The 17,441-nt window shown below is 34.9% G+C and overlaps 1 protein-coding gene across 2 annotated transcripts in view; it reads left to right on the top strand.

Annotated features, from left to right (window-relative positions):
• The first annotated feature begins 1,328 nt into the window (after positions 1–1,328).
• The window catches only part of LOC110448668 (alpha-(1,3)-fucosyltransferase C-like), a 36,488-nt gene continuing 20,375 nt past the window's right edge, over positions 1,329–17,441 (top strand). Inside the window, exon 1 of one of the 2 annotated variants that reach the window (XM_021495049.1) lies at positions 1,329–2,072. The gene's annotated coding sequence lies outside the window, so the exon portion shown is untranslated. Of the gene's footprint in view, positions 2,073–6,928; positions 7,238–17,441 lie in introns of those variants that run through there. The other variant, XM_021495048.1, reaches the window with a different exon arrangement.

The following is a 17,441-nucleotide window of genomic DNA, read 5'->3' as shown; positions in this document are numbered from 1 at the left end:
CGTGCCACAAAAAGTGGATACTTGGGCGTAATTCTAACTGTACGAATTGTATGTTATGGTAACTGTATGCTATTTTACCTGTTTGTTATACAAACTGTATGTTATACGATCCGTATGTTTTACGAACTGTATGTTATATTAATTTTATGCTATACTTACTAACTGTATGTTATACTAACTGTATGTTATACTAAATGTATGTTATACTAACTGTATGTTATAATAATTGTATGTTATACGAACTATATGGTATACAAACTGTTGGTTACCTTCCTTAACTGTACGTTGAACAAACTGTATGTTACAATAACTGCATGTATTATGATGTACTAACTGTATGTTATACTTATTGTATGCCATACGAATTGTATGTAATGATAACTGTATGTTATACTACCTGTATATTATACGAACTGTTTGTAATACGAACTGTTTGTTACATGTATACTAACTGTTTGTTATACTAACTGTATGTTATACTAGCTGTATGCTATGATATCCGTATGTTGTACAAATTGTATGTTATACTTATTGTATGTTATACAAACTGTATGTTAAACTAACTGTATGCTATACGAACTGTATGTTATAAAAACTGTATGTTAGACTAACTGTATGTTATACTAACTGTATGTTACCCTAACTATATGTTACCCTAACTGTATGTGATAATAATTATATATTATAAGAACTGTATGTTATACGAACTGTATGTTATGCGAACTGTATGTTTTACTAACTGTATGTTATACTAATTGTATGTTATGCTAACTACATGTTATGCTAACTGTATGCTATACTTACTGTTTGTTAAAATAATTGTATATTATACGAACTGTATGTTGTACGAACTGTATGTTATACTAATTGTTTGATGTACGAACTGCATGTTATGATAACTGTATGCTATACTAACTGTATGCTATACTTACTGTATGTTAAAATAATTGTATGTTATATTAACTGTATGTTCTACGTATTGTATGTTATACAAAATGTATGTTAACTTAACTGTATGTCATAATAATGGTATATTATACGAACTGTATGTTATACTAAATGTATATGATACAAACTGTATGTTATATTCATTGTATGTTATACTTATTGTATGTTATACGAATTGTATGTTATGATAACTGTATGCTGTACTAACTGTATGTTATACGAACAGTATGATATACGAACTGTATGTTATACTAATTGTATGCTATGCGAATTGTATGCTTTACGAATTGTATGCTATACGAATTGTATGCTATACGAATTGTATGCAATACTAACAGTATGCTATAAAAATTGTTTGTTATACGAACTGTATGTTATACTAACTGTATGTTAATTCAACTGTATGTTTTACGAACTGTATGTTATACTAACTGTATGTCACCCGTTTAATACCATTGAACGGGTATGGCATCTTGATCCAAGAGAGGGCTCTACGGTTTATTTAAAATGACTACACGTCATCAGTTTTAGAAATATTGAAAAGAAACAAGCTTGATTTTTTACATGTTGCTCGTTTTAAAACGATGGCCATAGAAACTTTCAAGATTATAAATGGCACTTCATCATCATTTTTACATGATCTTATTGAACAAAGAAATGTTTTATATAATTTTAGAAGATAGAACACTCTGAAGATTCCAAGGGTGAATACCACAATGTATGGCAAGATATCGTTTAGTTTTGTATACCTGTTTGTCGCAAGAATGGCACTACAGTACTAATGGTATTTTGTTTGTAATATGCGACGGTAAATAAAATTTCTTAAATCTTCTTGAATCTTGAATCTTGATATTTTACTTGTGTGGCAGAAAACGTGGATGATTGTGCATCACCCTGCTTATTATAATACTTGTGTCTGTGTCTAAGATAAAGTTAAGTATGTTTGCTAGTAATAAGGTGGGGATATTAAGTATATAAAGTGAATTCGAGACTGCTTTGTATCATTTCATCTACTGTTAAAAAGCAGCAATATAAACAGGTTTTATTCCAGATATTTTGAACAGTTTGGAGAACTTTGTTGTTGAATCGTTCGTGAAGGACTTTATATCACTTCAATATATGAGGTACGTTGGATTTTTTGTCTTGTGCAGTTTGCACCAACACAAAGTGATATTCACCTCAGGAATTTATCTTTTGTGATATTATTTCTACTTTATATGTGATATGCTATATAATGTATAAATTTGAGTCTCTCTTCCATTTTGGTATTCTGTGATATTTGGTTGTTAAATTACCTAATATGTGTATACCTATGTTTGTCGCAAGAATGGCACTACAGTACTAATGGTATTTTGTTTGTAATATGCGACGGTAAATAAAATTTCTTGAATCTTCTTGAATCTTGATATTTTACTTGTGTGGCAGAATATACCAAACTCGAGAAAAATATTGATATTCTGCCATACTCATGAAACATATGGCATTCAACGAACAACCATTCAATATCCTCTTTACGTTGCATGGTGTCTTTTATATAATTATTGTGCAGTTCGAATTCATGTTTGTATACATATCCTTGAATAAAACGTCATGTTTAACCCAACTTTTATAAGACTATTAATACTATTGCATATGTCAGTGCTGTATACAGTACCAACCATCAACGGTCTTAATTCAGTATCATAATCCAATTAATCCAAAGTGGTTTGTTTCAAAAATAAAACTTAACTTGTCTGATCAGTACAAACAAAACTGGGCAGAAATATGCAGAGACTCTTTAAAATCCACCATATACAGAGTTGTTAAGAAAGAAGTTGTGTTTGAAAACTACTTAAATATTCTCTCAAAAAAATATGCTTATACTCTTTGTAGGTTTAGAACCAGAAATAGTAACTTACCTGTAGAAGCCGGTAATATACCAATACACGAACGTATTTGTCAATTGTGTAATGTAAGAGATATCGGAGATGAATCTCATTATATATTTGAATGTCCGGCATTAGATAATGAAAGGAAAATTGTTCTATCCTCTATGTTAATTAGACGTCATAGTGTATTATCGCTGAAGGTTACAATGTCATCTAAAAGAAATTCCTAAAAACATTATGTACTTTTATCAAAAAGATTAATCCTGTCCGTTCCCCTGCATGGAAGTATTTATTATATGTAACTGCTGTACATCTCCGTTTTCATTAAACTGTATCCCTCTATATAATTCAAAGGTGTTGAGATGAATTAAAAAGATTGAAAAGTGTGAGATACTACATCAACAGGTTGATTGGTTGGTTTACGGGTTTTTCGCCAACATGATTCCATCCATGCAGGTTTCATCTCAATGACGGAAGTCGGTGTTCTGTCGGCGTACATCAAAGGGCCATTGGAAGGCCTTTATACAGTGCGATTTGTGTATGATGTACATTACATTTCTATACACCGTTAAAATCTTTAAAAGCGCTTCACATTACAAGCGTGACCATTGATCTGAAGTTAATGAATTATTTATAAATATATTAGGAACTCCGTTGACACCATGAATACTCCTGCACAATTCCTCTATCTTCGTGTCGGTGAAGGATGCGATCACGTTTACATGTGATTTCAGAGACATAAAAACAGATGTTAAAAAGTTGGGTTCTAACGAGAGATCAGTTGGCATAGGTTATAGTATGACATTATTTTGGGCACATAACACGGATGCTGTCTCAGTGCTTCAGTGTGCCCGATGGCTTATAAAGGGTGATGGGCTCCTGTAATACGTAGGAGCTATGTACATTAAAACTTTGTACAGGGAAATATTTCGTACAGGTAACCAATACAATGAATATGTATTACTAGTGCTATGTAAAGTAGTATTAACTGGTATGAACGCAAATCAGTCACATACATATTTAAAATGAAGATCTAACCGATTTGTGATCATACCAGCATGAAATTGAAAAAGTGCTGTTCAATCCTTACATGTTAGTACAAATATTAAATTTGGTACTTTGAATATGACTTATCAGATGTGTGAACTTTTGGATTGGTGTGCCATCAATTAGGGTAGCGTGTTAACCTATGTGTTCGACTTGACTAGACCGGTATCAACAAATATATATGCTAATGCTAATGCAGTATAGGAGTGTAAAGAAGTTTCTGTCTATACCAACGCGGATGATACTGATGTGAGAGCATCACCCTGCTTATTATAATACTTGTGTCTGTGTCTAAGATAAAGTTAAGTATGTTTGATAGTAATAAAGTGGGGATATTAAGTATATAAAGTGAATTCGAGACTGATTTGAATCGTTCGTGAAGGACTTTATATCACTTCATTATATGAGGTACGTTGGATTTTTTGTCTTCAGTATTTCAGAATTAGTTTTGAATGAAAAGGCAACGGAAAGAAAAATTACAATGGAAAAGAAGCACATACACAGGTACAATGAGCCTTAAAAAGAAACCAAATAAGTAACACATTACGTTTCACATGGACTGTAGATATATCAGTCGAGGTTCTCATAACCACCTTTATCACAACCTAGTTCGAAGGTCGTCTCAAAGCGGGTAACAATTTATTAGACGAGGTTATAAGACCTATGCAACCAGCTCATGTATTTCTCAACTCCTTGGGGAGCATACAGCCGTTGATGCCATTTCGGCGCTCACAACTAGCAACAATTTTAGCACTGCCTAACCACGTACACTTTTACAGCTGAGTAGACTGGAACACGTGACGTGACTCGAACCCGCAACCTTTCGGTCAGGAGCCCGTCGTCCTAGCACTACAGTGCCTCCTATCAAAGTTTTTCGTGTGAAATTTTCGAAAGGAAATGATGACAAAATATTGCATTTCTTATCATCATGCGCACAGTCAATGTCGTTTGTGTATGTCCTTTGTGATGGCATAGTCAAAGTCTGCATACTATTTAACCGTAATGTTTGATTTACTCTTTCTTGAATATAGCACAGAGTTGTTACAATCTTGATAAATAGTTCATACCATTAACTTAACTTATCCGGGAGAACACGGTAATGATAATTGTAATTATTGTAATACTCAGTGACTATTGACAAATTAGTAGTATACATACAGATGTATCATGTTATTTTCAGTGACATTCCGAAATGCAAACTGAACCGCAAGACAGTAAGTATACTGTAGTGGTATGTAATGTTCAACCCTTCGATTTGATGTATGCGTTGTATTTCCTAATACGCATAACGTATCCACGGATAATAGTATAATAATATATTTGAGATATATTAAATTTATCGTTGCGGACATATGTTTGCGCAGTCATTGGCTCTTTTGTGTGTCCGTTTACATAAGTATGCTAAATGGTCCAAGCCCTTTCGAAAATACAAATAATATGCGGATTATTTCACACACAAAATTTCACGAAATATATATCATTAAGCTAATGTTCACAAACTGAAAATTCATATCAAAATAAGTCATTATAATCAGTTTGTTTGCTGAGTAAATCGGATATTTCTCAATATGTAAGGTATCTTTTTGCATTTACGATAAGAAAAGGATTGACTAAAATGAACAAAAGATAATCCATAGTAGCGTAGAAATTAATCACATGAAATTATTGACTGTTCAAAATTCTAGACATGTCATGCTTTCTGCAAATTTTATACAACAGCTCAATGATTGTGACGTGGTAGAAAATGATATTTTCGAAAATCGTTTTAAAAACTAAGCAGTATTGATTATATTGATAAAATGTTCGACATATTCCTCACTTTCAGCTTATAAGGCATTCAATAAGGCATGCAAAACAATTTCACATTCCATTTTAATATATGAAGTTTCAGTTCGTGAACATTAGCTTAATAATATATATTTCGTGAAATTTTGTGTGTAAAATAATCCGCATATTATTTGAATTTTCGAAAGGGATTGAAGCATTTAGCATACTTATGTAAACGGACACCCGAAGGAGCTAATGACTGCGCAACATATGTCCGCAACGATAAAATGTAATACATATGTATATCTCAAATATATTATTATACTATAACATGTAACAGTGGATACATTATGCGTATTAGGAGATACAACGCATACATCAAATCGAAGGGTTGAACATTACATACCACTACATTATACTTACTGTCTTGAGGTTCAGTCTGCGTTTTGGAATGTCACTGAAAATAACATGATATGTATACATTGTACGACTAATTTGTCAAAAGTCACTGAGTATTACAATAATTACAATTATCATTACCGTGTTCTCCCGGATAAGTTAAGTTAATGGTATGAACTATTGTACCAATATTGTAACAACTCTGTGCAATATTAAAGAAGAGTATATCAAACATTTTGGTTAAAATATATGCAGACTTTGATTATGCCATTATTTCTATCAAAAAGACTTTAAAACAACTATTAGCCTCCTATTTGTGACCTTCAGATCAAGCACACGGTGTGTAACATGACCAAGAAAAGTTATCCTGCTGCCAGTCGAGTCTAGTGCTACCTTCAGTATTGAACTTGTGAATGTCAATAAATCATTAGTTAACATATTCAAAACAGTATACATATATATTTATAATACAAACACTTTTTAAACAGCATCGTTTTACTCACCTCATAGAAGGAACTCCATCTTGCTTCCAGTGTACACGATGAACAGTTAAAAATACTGTCTAATCCGTGTGATTTCTGTTTAAACCCTTAGAATGTGACCCTACTTCCGTCTCTCCCTCCTCCCCCAATGTTTTTTTTTTGTGAAAGTAAAATGAGTAAACTGCCACACATGAATTGACAAAGTGTGATGACAGTTTACACTTTTTACAAAATGGTTAAAATGCCCACTTATAATTTGACAAACTGTCAAACAAAACACTTTTGACTAATATGAGTGTTCTTTCGGCCGCTATCGGCCATCGTAGAACGATTTTTGCATTTTACACATTTCTATATACTGTGCATAAAAGAATTTATTTTGTACGAAACTTGATATCTACCCATTCAAACTACCTGGAATTCTAGGTCAGCTCCACGACGTGTGCAAATGACTCAGTCTAGCTGCGTTAACGTAGCTCTGGATGACGGACGGTCGATTTCTGATAAATGGTCGTTGGAGCGGAGAGTAGGCAGGGTACATATGAATATTCGTTCTAGACCCAGTCATGAGGCTGGAAGTGTAAAAATGTATCCCCCACCCGGTGTTCCACGGTTTTTACGGTGCATATCATAACCATCTAGGAGTACGTCGTCGTCTGCTTAGGATATATCAAGATGGGTCTCAGTAATACAGACAACAACAAAGACCAACGCTACAAGTTCTAGGTGAGTTAACTTATTTCTAAGACTGCGAATATTAAGGTGGAAAATAGAATAGTCTTTGTGGAGATCATCAGGTCCTGGATTAGGATGTATATCATTACTAGATAAGAGAAGGAGTTGGAGAATAAACAGAAAGTTCGAATTATCAATAAGATATTAATGCTAGGTAAGATCAAATGTATGGCATATAAGAACATATCTAATACCGGGCATGCAGCCACCTAGTAATTTACGGAGATTTATTTAGAAAATATACTGTTTTTTAGATTGATCACTGTGTGTACGAAGGTAGAAACAGCCGATCGGCTCTTTGTAGGACACTATATCGTTACCCATGATCTTTAAAAAAAACACTGTTACAGGACGGCGGTCGAGTCTGTAATCCACACATGTACACAAGTGTACGGCTACGTACTCAGCATTGACGCGAACAGTGGGGGTGTTACGTTACGATTTCTCACCCTGACATGATTTCTAAAATTGCTACGTTTCGCAACACGATTTCTCACCCCGACATGATTTCTAAAATTGCTACGTTCGCAACACGATTTTTCACCTCGACACGATTTCTCATCCAAAATGATTTCTTTTTCATTTGGCAACATCGATAACATCAGTTTTTACATAACTCAGGTGACCGTTAAGGTCCATGGGCCTCTTATTTAAACATTTTATCATCAGACTTCAGTTTTTACATTGCTTTTAGGTGATATATCTTACTCAGTTGTTTATATTCATCTCATAATGAAGAGTGAATGTATTGGTGAAGGTCGCCATCCTAACTTCGCGAAATCTCGTAAATTACTCTAAAATGGCTTTTGGAAATACTGACTTAAAGAGACTAAAGAGAATTTGAAACAGAACGTTTTGAAGATGAAACTACTAGTAGTTTTTTTTCTAAACAATCAAGGACCTGTTTTACGGATCCTGTTCACATATAAAATGTTGTCTTTTGTTTTAACAATATGTATTCATTTCACCTTATTGGCATTGACCTAAACCCTTGTACACAGGTTATCCTATAAGGAAGAGAGTCTTTGAACTCTCAATCATGAAGGTGATCATTTGAAATAATTGGTGACCTTTTAAAAGTGTCGTACATCTTGTCAAAGAATCAATAAGCCTTCATTCTCATTTTTTGTCTCTTGGATGACCCTTGCTGCATATGTAATTTGCCTCATTTCTTTCTTCTTCAGTATATACCAAAACTGCACAAAATGCTCTTTTACTGTTTTGGGTTATGATAAAAACTGATATCTCTTGTAATTAAGGGTTCCACTCTTGGCATTGCTCTGCCTAGTATTTCAAAAACCTTTGAGTCTGTAGTACACGCATTCAATAAATCTATAGTTCCAGTGTTCCTTCGTCCTGACCATTTAAGTAGGGAACATATTTTCATACAATCCTGTATTCTCAGAAACCTTCTTGTGAGACAGAGTGACTGCCATACTAGATGATACATTAAAAAATATATATTTATATTTTTTTTTTTTAAAAGGTGCTCTCAATAAGCTTCAGAGAATGTCTTACGGTGGCCAGAAGGACCATAATTATCTTAAATTCATGAACATAACTCTACCGGATGGCTACATTATTTTGAACACAGTATGACTATTCTGTGGAAGCCAAAATGATACAAGCATTACAAAAACATCATAGACAAGCTCACATCATAGGCAAGACGACAATGTAGTCGTTGGTCGTAGTTTTAAAGATGTCCTGCCAATGTTAGAGGTATATGGTATTAATACCAGTATGCACGCATATTTTAAGACTGGTCAGAGACAACACTCTGATATACAAGCTAACATTGACAGAACAGTTACTAAATCCCTATGGATTGTAGGGTCTTTTCATTGCCGTATTAAGATTTTTTTTGAACTCAATTAATATAAAATTGCTTCATTGATATACTTATGGGAGTGCTAAAGATTGTGACTACATGTCTCAATTAGATACGGGGAGTAATTTATCAAAGATTACCGGACACTGACAGAAAAGACAGAGAACTCGCACATCAAACGAAGATTCTTCTCACAGAAAAAAAACTGTTTGGCTCATAGGGTGAAAACAACCAGCTCTCTCCAAATGAGCAGAGTCAGAATTCGTAAAGATTATGAAATATGGGTGAATCAGCACTATCAAGACCTCATCTGTTGCCAGATTTATTCCAGACAAAAACTAGACTAAATGTAATGTTTGGATTCGTTACAGCACGACATCAAATGATAATAATCCAATAAAAGATTACTACTGCCAATGCCGAATTGGTCAAAGAAGTATAGGAATGTGTGCTCATACATCAAGTATACATTATTATCTTTAAAATCCAAAACGGTTGCACCAAAGGGCTAAGATGTTCCAACAAATCTTGAAATAAGTTGTTTTCTTGTGAATCTAAAATCACCAGTTTGAAAACAAACTCAAAACCAAGCATCTTTGTTTTTCTTCCTTCCTTTTCCAAGTCTGCCATAGAACACATATCATACTCTTGCGTCTTGCAAAAAATTATCTGTAAATGTCATCAGCTGTTAAAACGGCATAAAACTCTAATAAATATATGAAAACAAAGTATCGAACAAACACAAAATCTCTTAATTCTATTTATGTTGCAAGAAATTTGGTCTGGGAATCTGACAACTGATTAGGCAGGAGAATGAATGTTTTTGTGGCCATCTTGAAAAGAAATAAACCAACAAATCTGTTCGAAACATGATCTTTGTTGATTTAATACTCATTCCATTTAAACTTGAACAAATATTTCCTTCTTTTCTGTCTGTTTCAGTCATAATGAATAGACTATACACAAAGCCATGAATTCTGATGTATAGACCATATGGTCATTTGATCCCTTCTTTGAATATGTTACACCACACATTTTGGATTGATATTTTATCACTGGTAGTTCACGACCTATTCCTATTATAATCAAAAGATATTTGGTATACACAAGTTATAAGATACTTTTATTCTAAGATGAACACATTTTGTTGGAAAATATCATTACTTGAGATAGCTCCTTGCTGTTGACCATAGCAAGATATTTTTATATGTTTACTGTAGTATATGATCCTTAGTTTTGGTTGCATCAAAAATGATCCTTCAGTGCTTTATCAGTTTGACAACATTATTTTGGGGGAAAATCAGACTTTTTGAGAATTTCAGTTTTATGCTCCAACGAAAAACAAACAAAAAATCATTTGAATTTTAATGGGTGTTTTTATTGCGATAAGGTTTAGGTCTACACCTCACCAAAAGAAAATTGAAACCCCCTACCACCCCCATCCCACTTTAGTGAAGTTAGCGCAGACACTTATGATATTAGTGAAATCATGGCCTTTCATTTGCTGAGACATAAACATTGTATATAGGCTTTACTAATTTCTGTTTTGTTTTATGAACTGCAATATAGGTTGGTACAATTAATATTTCGATGGTGTTCTTGGATGGCAAAACTAAAGTCAACATCTACCCCAAATGGCTGTTGCAGCCTAGCTTTGGAAAAGTCTCAATTATGCAGTGTCCTATATCCCTTAAATTCTGTATTAAAGTTAGCAATGACACTAAAATCAATTCAGTGGCTTTCGGTTTTTTGTTATTTTATAATATGTCCGTGTTAGGTCGGGTCCTGATTGGTTGACATTTAGAAATTGACCGATTTTGTTCAGATCTGTATGCTGATGTGTTATGGCATTGTGATATTTTTGCAGCATCATTTGCGACTACAGGGTTAGTTTGGGAGCATTAAGTAACGGTCCCTGTTACAACTAGATATTGTTATAATTTATGAGAAAAAATGAAATGTATGTACCCTTCCAGAGCAACTGATTTCACGTCTGCTTTAGTAAGCTCATGTTGTGTAAAAAGTTCAGGTGTTTTTATTACTTAAGTTACCTTTGTCATTGGAATATTGCCATTGTTGTTGACTATGTGTTGTGTTATATAAATTGTTATTTAAGAAGTGTTAATTCTCTCACAATTTAGGTGAACTATATTGCGTTTTAATGTGTTTAAGAAGGTGCGCGCACGTGCATTTTATTTGCGCGCGTTAGGTTGTGCCTTATGCTGCACGCGTATGCGTTCCAGGTGTGCATGAATAAATTGGACAGAGGTATTATTGATTCTTACATACCACGTAATCGAGCATCTATATTTTGTTCATAGTCTTATTGAATATGTGAAGATATTTGAAGACTTCTGCTGCGTATTTCAAAAATGAATGAGTGAAAAAATTGATAGTTAAATCAATCAACCAATCCATATCAGGTATGCTGTACATCGAACATCTCGTCATTTGATATCCTTCAAACTCATCTATTACATGTAAATTAGGCAAGTTTAAAGAAGCTCGCTCTATTCAAAAATGAGAGATGACGTCAGAAAAAACAAGTGATTGAAATAAGCAGCATATGTCAGCTGTCGATTGAAAGGAAGAAAGTCTTTATTTTGGGGATACGTTTTTGTTTCTAACGGTACCTTTATTTACAAAACACTTTAGATAAAATTTCACTTCGTGTTGTTATCAATTCGGCATCCCCATCTAATCAATAGCTTATATTCCTCATTCCATGTTGATAAGTAGATTGTCCAGCCTTATTTCGGATTCGTAGTAATACATAATAAATATGTACCTGCAGGACATTCTCAGACTAAGCGTTTATCCATTGTATATCCGAGGCAAAGTGAAAATTCATCGCACTTTTTTGTTCCTCACTGAATGCGTGTGTAATCAGTAAGGAATTAATCGCTTCACTATTGATGCTATTGTAAATTCCTATAGCAATTTTTTTTTCCAGATTAACTGATGTATGGATTGCAATTTTTTAACTAAGAATAGATGATTTTTTTAAATAAAGAAACAGTTTTGTTATTGTTGTAAAATAAAATGTATTCGAAAATATCAAACACCCCGGATGAAAAACATCAGACAATATTCCGATTGAGATATATACCGCCATTGGTAGCCGTAAAAAAATGTTTCTTGAGTATAAAATGGATACGTTAATGGACTAGTCTTACGAATTCAATGATCAGGGTATATATTATAGCACATGTATACATTATGTTGCTACGTGTAAGGGTACACACATATGGTTCGAAAACACACAGGTAAGTCAATAAATAAAGGCAAGTATTACCACGACTTTATTTGAAACAGGGCCCCGACTAAACAAAAAGGCCGAGTAGGAGACAAATTCACATAGCTGGAGAGAAATATGTTCGAACACACACAATACGACAGTAGCGTGTAGCTCATATTCATGTATTGGCTACGTACACATACACGCACATGTCCGCCTGTTCGTTATACATATGGTAAGTGTAACCAGTCTCCACTAAAAGTTCCCGGTGAGCGTCAGGTACCTGTATAAAGTCAGCATACGACATGGATAAACATTAATATATATAAACTATTGATCTTTGTCTGTTGATGTATACATAATGCACACATTGGATGATTTGTCTAAATATGTAACTGTACATGTTATTGTGTCAATTACATATGGGTTACCGAGGGACTTTGTGGCTGATTGTTTGGAGGTACTGGATCTGATCAAGTTTGAATGTTCAGTCTCGATACTAATTTTTTGACTTGGCCTTGTGAGGCTTTTTGTAATTAGTATGTGCTGTCTGTGGTTCTTTAGTTGAAATCGGTTGTCGTAGATGCGTTGTCTGTCTGTGTATCGGATAAACCGGGCGATAACAGTGATCCTCTGGTTACTCGGTGTGCCGATCACGTGGGCTCTCGAAATGTCATCCAGCCTGGGGGATGGGCACGTTGTGAAATTTCAATGCCGTTCTACGGGAGTACTGTTGTAATTCCTCAAGGTCACACTCCGTCGTATGGAGTCTTAGTTCATCGGCCTGTCGTTGGATCTCGGTGTGTAGGGGAGACAGCCGCGTCAAATTTACGTTCAATAACGTCGTTAAGGTGCTCGGACGAGAGTTCGTTAACGTTTGCTTCAATCTGAGGCTTTGCGTGTTTCACTAGAATGTTTTCAATCGATAATGTTACAATAGAAGCAACGACAGGTGCTAACATGTCAACAAGCTTATTGAGGAATTCTGTAGAGTACAAGGTGCCTAAATTTGACTCAGCCCGGGACTGGGGCTGGGGGCATCAGATAGGTCATCCGTTTTAGAAGTCGGCATATTCTCACCAGTAGACCGTTTGGGTAATGACACATGTTCATCAGGGAAAAGAGGGCTACACAACCCTTTTCGTTTGAGATCGGTAATGTTTGTATTGTTCGTAACCCCTGAACAGAACATTTCATCCTGGTCTCGGGTTATGACCGGAGTCTCACAAGTACAGTAACTAGAATATTGGATTTAGAACTAGACATGATGTGTACTGATATAGCAAGTTCGATGGGTACAAATAGCAAAACGTTTGACAGGTACGTGCATGAACCGTGCCCACAGTGTCTTAATATAGCTGTCCAGGTAACTCGGTCTAAATATAGCAACAGTATGTGACAAAGAATCCACAGAAAGTCTCAATTATGTCATTTATATAGGCTCCAAACTTCAGTTTTTTTTTTATTAAGATGATTCCATGATGTGATGGCAACTTAATTGTCTTTAAAAGACTTTTCCCAGTGTCCTTGTTCAGAAGAATATTTCGATTTTAATCACATGCATCACATACCTGGTCAGCTCTTTCCTGCCATCACGTGCCTTTTTTCAGTCCTGCACATTAAGGCATACTCCCCAATACTCATGTGACGTGTCATTGGAATCCAACAAAAGGTTTGTGATAAAACGCGCGAACAAAGTTTTACGGCGGGAAAACGAGAATGATAATAATAACAAGTTCTAATTGCAATGAGGGACCATTACAGAAGTCCCCCAAACCCCCGCAGCTATGTTTGCAGCGCATATATACACCTATATTTTACATTTGAGCAAAATCGACCAATACCTATTTTCGACCAATCAGAGGTCGTGGAGGTCATCTTTAATGACCGATCGGAAAATAAAGGGTCATTTGTACACACCCTTACCTTGTGTAAAGTTCTTTCATTTCCGTCCAATAGTTTTCGAGAAATGTGTCGGATACATTTTAAGGCGGGAGGAGAATAATAATAGTGATAAAAAGAACAAGTACTATTTGTAATGGGGGACCATTACAGATGTCCACCAAACTGCCCCAAAAATCGCAAATGCATAAGAAACTGATCGCAAAGCCATAGTACAACTACAGTATACAAACTAAATTTGAGTGAAATCGAACAATTTCTAAATTGCGACCAATCAGAAGCCTCCGTGTGGTTGTTATGGCAACGAAACCTATGCGATTGAATTCTGAAGTCCCCTAATACCCCTATATCCAATTTTTAATAAAAAAAAACAACGAACCATATCTAAATTTCGACCAAATAGGAGCCTCCATGTGGTTGCTATGACAACACACATATGCGATTGAATTCGCAGTCACTTAATACCCTTGCATTTGTACCTCACATCCTAAAACAAGGTCACTGTGACCTCAATTTGACCTTTGACGTTAAACTTGATTACTGAAACAATGGTTTCCAGGCAACATATTAGCTGCTGTTTCATAAATGGGCACCAAACCTTTTATAAAGGTACATCATGGGAAGGCAGTGTGTCGCATCCTAAAACTAGGTCACTGTTGCCTCAATTTGACTTTCACCTCCCGTACTAAGATAATGAGTTTAGAGCATGTCTCATTATCTCCACTGTTTCATCAATGGGCTTCAAACTTCGTGTATAGGTACACAATGAGAGTGTGGTGTGTGGAATTTAATAAAAAAAAACAAGGTCACTGTGACCTCAATTTCACCTTTTACCTAGAACTCAAGTACTGAAAGAATTGTTTCAAGAGCATATCTGGTCGGCTGTGTGATGAATTGTCTTCAAACCCATCTTAAAATGAGGTCACTATGACCTCAATTAGACCTTTGGATGACCTTGATCTCAAGTACTGAAATTATGGTTTCATTGAAGCATTTTTCAGCTATTGTTACAAGGTCAATTTGACTCTTGACCTTTGACCTCAATTTCAAATACTGATTGAGATTTTTGATCTTTGTTTGTCGGACATGGAATGACATTTAATGCACCAGTGAAAGTACGGTTGCTTGTGATCCTGCTTACAAATTTGGTATTTATAACATGTAAACAAAAGATATACCAACGCTATACAATACAATTACTGGGCATGAACAGTTTACACATATGCTACCACAATGGTGCCAGGGCTCAGCGTCTGACGTCAGCTCATCGAAGTTTGCAGCGGCCATTTTTGAAAAGGGGCTAAACAAAAAAAAGCAGCGGTCCAGAATTCTTCTTCATAAGAATATACTTTTCCGTTTTGGTCCGAATCAGACAGTTTATTGACTAGTTACTCCCATAACCTACAAAATGGCGTCGATAAGGAAGGAAAACTTAAACAATTGACTCTGCTGACTGAATACAGCAATTATTGTTGATAATTAGTCCGGTTTTGGATAAATAAATAGCCAATTTATTGACGTATGTGGGGTATGTGTTGTGCTATACCAGTGTTTGTTGTTAGCGCCTCAAAACGTTGGGCTACCAAACGGTTCTGAGAATTCCACATTATGATATAGCCGTGCGCTCTGGCCCGATTCCGGACGTTTATCTTGTCAAAATGTCTTTAATTTATTTAGTGTCAAGGCCAGAAGAAACTAGAGTTTTACTTGAGCCACGACACATGGTCTACCGATCAATTGTTTGACGAAATTTTAACAGTTAATGTGACCTTTCACCGTTCACTGTATGCATGTAACCTCAAGAGTTCGTTACAAATGTCTGAAATACACATATGCTATACTGATATGGGTCACAGCACACATACACTATATACGTGTGCTATGGCCAGTAACAGCAAATGTGTATTTTAGACATTTGTAACAAACCCTTGTGATGTCATTGTGGTTTTTCCACATCAGTTGAATATTTTGTTTTGATTCAATAGAAGTAGTGTACAAAAGTTGTGTTTAAATGTTTATCCGCCGTTTATTTGTATGTTTATATAAATGTATACACAGTGGATCACATGGATGTACATCCATATATATTACACTGTGTCTGCGGATATACAAACCCAGGACCGTTTTCCTTTACCGAAAGTGCGTTGCGCTTGCGCTGCGTACCGTTTATGTTGCGTTTACCGTTAAGTGTTGAATGTGCGTTTTGATGTTTAGGTACGAAAGTGATACATGCAATCGTTAGCTATGTACAGGTTTTGTTAAGAATATATGAGTGTGTTGGAGGTAAGTGTGAGTTAGTGTTTGTTTGTTTGTGTGTGTACCGAAATGTTTATATCCCAGAAAAAAAGAATACATATATATATAATAAAGTTTGCATATTAAAAAAAATGAAAACACTCAATTTTTTTTTTAGACGCATGAAATAAATAAAGAAGATAAATAATCAGTCAGTGAGTAAAGCAATGACTAATATTTGAATATTTGGGCAGCATCGTGTGCTAATTGATACACATGATGCATACAATGTACGTATATATACAGACCTTCATTGAACAGCCTACGACACAACATTCACGGCTCGAGACTTAATTGATTGTGATGTCATCAGCACATTGTAATGTCATGTTTTTATATGTAGACACTTACAGTTTTGTCATGGTTTTGGGTGTGGTTTATCCCGCAAAAGCGCTTCCATTGATTTTTAAAATGTTCATACCAAGAACATACTATTAGAAATTACAATGTTAAAACCTAAATACAAATTGCTTCAAGTGCTTGTTATATATATTTGTCCTTCAATGAACCCAATGAATTCAACATATTTGAATAAAACACATTGATTGATAGATAAATTCAGAATCCAAACAGGATTGGTATGTACGATATGAATGGTAACAACTTTGACACATTGCTATTTCGTTGTATGAGTTTTTTAATCATGTGTTTTGAAGAAACTGCTATTCATATGATTAAAATATCGTTAGCATACAGGACCAGGGATTTTTTTTATTTTTTTTTAACATTTTCAAAAAGTGCAGAATGCTGAACCTCGAAAAAGTCCAAAAATACATTTGAAAACGACTAAGTCAAATTTCCGCATATTTTACACACATTTTTCACAGCATCGTTTCCGCATTTGCGTAAAAGATGCATATATATTAATCCACACATTTACCACATGTTTACCACACTCGCGGAACAACTGCGTAATTTGTAGGTAAGGG

Source organism: Mizuhopecten yessoensis, unplaced genomic scaffold, assembly GCF_002113885.1.
Source record: "Mizuhopecten yessoensis strain PY_sf001 unplaced genomic scaffold, ASM211388v2 scaffold4123, whole genome shotgun sequence".
NCBI classification, from domain to species: Eukaryota; Metazoa; Mollusca; class Bivalvia; order Pectinida; family Pectinidae; genus Mizuhopecten; species Mizuhopecten yessoensis.
The sequence above is the reverse complement of the archived record's forward strand: the minus strand, read 5'-3'. Positions and strand labels throughout refer to the sequence as shown.